Below are 4300 nucleotides of genomic sequence, written 5' to 3' on the forward strand. Positions count from 1 at the left end.
GTGTGTGCATGTGTGTGTGAGAGTTTGGGTGTGTGCATGTGTGTGAGTGTTTTTGGGAGTGTGTGTGTGTGTGTGTGTGTGTGTGTGTGTGTGTGTGTGTGTATGTGTGTGTGTTTGGGAGTGTGTTTGGGAGTGTGTGTGGGTGTGTGCGTGGGTGTGTGCGTGGGTGTGTGTACGGACATAATGTCCCACTTTCTCGACATGATGAGTGATCACATTAATCTGTCACAACAGCACACGGCGGTCGTCTTTACATAATCTGTCTAATGTTTACTATGTGTTACACAAGCCCGTCCTCCAAGCACGGCGGGGTCAACGACCTTGAGTTGTAAACTGGAGACTCTTATTGTGAAATGAAGGTTTGATTCTTTTTGTGTCACTTCATAAACACTCGAGTCACATGACATATTTTATATTTGTTAGTCTTAAAGTCTGGATTCTCCCTCTGTGAAGATAAAGAGTCAGCAGCTGTCTCCTTCAAAATAAAATACATCTTCTCCTAAACTGAGGCTTAAAGATGGAGTCAGCAGCTTCGTCCTTCAAAATAAAATACATCTTCTCCTAAAGTGAAGGTTTTTTAGATTTTACTTTTCTGATTTGTTCTGGTCGACTCGGGACGTTTGTGGGCAGAGCTGGTGTGTTTCCTCCAGCCAATGAGAGCGCAGCAGTTGAGTTTAGGAGTAGATACAGCTCAGTGATTGGACGAGAGTCAAAGCGGTGAATATGACGGACGTGGACGTAGCAGCAAAGAAGAGAAAATCTAATCAGAGTGAGGAGAAACACCGAGAGGAGAAAGCTGCTTCTAAAACCAGGCTGAACCTTGTGTTGTCTTTTACCCGTGGACGTGGAGCTGCTCTACTTCCTGTTGGACAGGAAGCTGACTAACACCAGTTGTTAGCTTGTGCTAGCGTGTGTTAGCTTGCAGTGTAGCTACAAGCAGTAAACGTACATCCTGCAATAGTTTGTCTCGAGAAACTTAAGAGGCTGCAAAGTTGTAACCTTTCACCCCACACACACACACACACACACACACACACACAGGTCAGTGTGTTAACGCTCGGCTCACATTCCTCTCCGCATGTTTACTGTACGTTCTGAAGTTCAAGGCTAAACTGACCTGCTGAACCCAGAGTGACACCTCTTGTCGCCGTGGCAACAGTCAACAGCTGAGGGAGAGAAAGAAACTGTGTGTGTGTGTGTGTGTGTGTGTGTGTGTGTGTTTACAGATCCAGCCACACTAAACACTGTGTGAATGCATCCAAACGTGAAAGGTTCTCGTCGCTCTTTAAAATAAAAAACAAAATGAGCAGCTGGACCAGAAGATGTGAACTGTTCTTGTGTTCATTAGTAAAGACTGATGACATGAAACAACCTGTGTGTGTGTGTGTGTGTGTGTGTGTGTGTGTGTGTGTGTGACATGAACAGTGAGAGGAGTGGATGGAGTGAATAATTGAATTATTGATTGAAATCTTGAATCTCAGTTTCTTCACTCATTGATTAAAGCGAAGCTTCAACCAAACTTTAGATCGTCAGCTTTGTTTGAAACTCAAAGCTGGCAGGAGAGAAAGAGACGGAGCACACCTTGATCCACATACACCTGACCAGTCCAGGTCTTATTTTGAAAGTCTTTCTGAAGCATCCTGGAGTCACTCAGCATCGGATTCAAGGAGACTAAAAGGAGAGTTTGACGTGGAGTCTCACTTTAAGTTTCATCGTGGATGAAGAAAACAAACATTTGCACACAGCAGGAGAAAGACGCAGCACAGAAGAGGAAACCGAAAACGAAGCCGTGTGCTGATTATTAACATCCCGCTTATTTCTGCAGGAAACTCCTAAAAACTGTGCCAGACAAATGTGTTTTTAAAAAAGTGTCATCTTCCCTCTGAGTTGCATCAGCTGAGGCGGAGCGCAGAGATTGGCTGTCAGTCCTGTCCGTCACCTCTGTGCTGCTGGCTGCCCTCCAGCTCTCAGCTCATAAAGTGAGTTAATAATAGCGGTGAAGTCATTAAAGGGCGCTGTGCTTTTTCCTTTTCAGCAGCTGAATGTTTGGAGGAACGAGTCAGCTCACACTCAAACAAAGAAGTGACGACACGACGTCGAGAAGCACGCGGGATGAATCACAGGAAGCGTTTTTAATGTTTGCTAACGTTGATTGGTCGTTTGACTTCTTGTTTGAAAACAGACTTGTGACTCATGGGATCAGCCAGTGTGTGTGTGTGTGAGTGCATGTTTGACTGTGTGTGTGTGTGTGTGTGGAGCTCCTGTTGTGTCGTGCTTCCCCATCGCTAATAAACTGGGACGCCAATATCACGCTGTCGCCGAATCTACATGAGCGTACACAGATGAGATGACGGCTGAGCGGAGCTACGACACTTTTGCACACACTCAAAATAAAACTGTCTGATGAGACTCTTTCCCATCATGCACCTGGTGGAAATGTTCAAGTACAAACTGAAAAGGAGGAGAAAGTGTAGGAAAGGACGCCTCGTGGTCATGTCCGTCCTGTCCTCTGTACCACGAGCAGACGATCTAACGAGGTAAACGTTGTCGAGGTGTCTGAGGGTGAAGCTGAGGCCCGTCAGGCTGCAGACGGGACTCTGCGTCTGATCTCGGTCAATGTTTGAGCAGCTCAACAGCCTGCAGTGCTGAACTTGAACTTGACGGCGTTTTGACACAGCTGACCTGATTCTTCTGGAAAGATGCTCCAGATTCCTGCCGCTCACATTTCTGACCTGCAGGTCGAGCCCGCCTGCTGAACGCCTCCCTGCGTGTTTACACGCTGCCTGACAGTCAGCGCTGAGGGGAAACACAGAAGTAGACTAGACTGTGACATAACACACACAGATGTTTTGAAGCCGCCTGGAGGTTTTTTGGAGCTGTGTCAGCTTCTGTCAAAACATCCTCCTTCATCCACCGCTCACTTCTCTTTATCACGTCAACCCTGCGCTGCCCGGATAGAGGAAGCTTCTGCCTGCAGGCCGCGGATCGTTAGCATGGCACTAAAACAAAGGCGAGCCAGCCGACTCATGTCGCCACATTGTCCGTTTACCTGCCGTCGTATTCAAGTCAGGCTCTTTGTGTAAGCAGCTTTGAAAACTTCAGGCTCACTGTGTTTATTTGGAGTTTCAGATTTGATTGTAGGTGGATCTGATGACCTCTAAAGATTCAAGGTCGCGGATCCTGATCTGTCTCAGGTGTTTGTGCTAAGCTAACTGGCTGCTAGGCCTCATGTCAACAAAACTGAAAAGAGCTGACACAACCCAAAAAGACTTTCAGAGAGCGCTCGTCTACAGAGTTTTACTCCACAGACGTCCAAGTCGAGTCAAACTGTCAGAGAGAGAGAGAGAGAGAGAGCAAAGTTCACCCTGAGGTGGAGGTCAAAGGTGAGGCGACCTCTTCAGTTATCTGCTGGCTGGACAGAAATGAACTAAAGGTGCTCTGACCTGAGCAGCTCTGATGACTCAGCACAAAAACAACAGACAAGAATGAGGTCAGACACACGGCAACACGAGAGACACAAAGAGTCTCTGAGACAAAAACTACAAACCATTAGAGCTCGTTAAATATCTTTTATTTAATCCACACTTACCAGACGAGTCCAGAACAGCTTCTTAATCCGAGTTTTTAAATGAGGCTTAAACTGCTTAAAATATTGAAAATATCTGCCAATGTACCAAGAACACTTTTAACTTAAACTGCTGTCATTTAGTCAGCACAATTAAGCTTTTTCAAATACTTATAAATTATTAAAATTCACTTTAAATATATTCTCTATAGTGAGTTATGAGACTAAACATGTTTATTGGGCTCTATGGGGACTGACTCACTTTGAAAACACAGCCTCTAGAGGCCAGTCAAAGAACTGCAGTTTTTTGGATTAAAGGTTCCATCTCCTCTTCCTCAGAGTAAATCAGTGTCAGAACTCCTCTTCATCATGTGTGTGAAGTGTGTTGTTGTAAATCCACTCTGATCCTGTATTTGATCAGGTCTATAAACCCCTCTATTTCAGCCCTGCTCAGAACAGGCTGTTTCTGTGTCTGTAGCTTTAAATATGTAAATGAGCTGTTTCTGTGTCTGTAGCTTTAAATATGTAAATGAGCGGTGTCTGGCCACGCCCCCTCTCTGGAAGGGCTCGGGTGTACTCGCTGCTTACGGTGAGAAGGCAGACTCAGAGGGCAGAACAAACACCTAGCTGTGGGAGTGTCACCCACCTGGGGGAGGGGCTACTGCCCTTTGTGATGTCATGAAGGGAACATCTCCAAACGGCCTGTTTGAGCAGGCAGAAGACGGAGAGGATGGA

Source organism: Symphodus melops (assembly GCF_947650265.1).
Source record: "Symphodus melops genome assembly, chromosome: 5".
Lineage (NCBI taxonomy): Eukaryota > Metazoa > Chordata > Actinopteri > Labriformes > Labridae > Symphodus > Symphodus melops.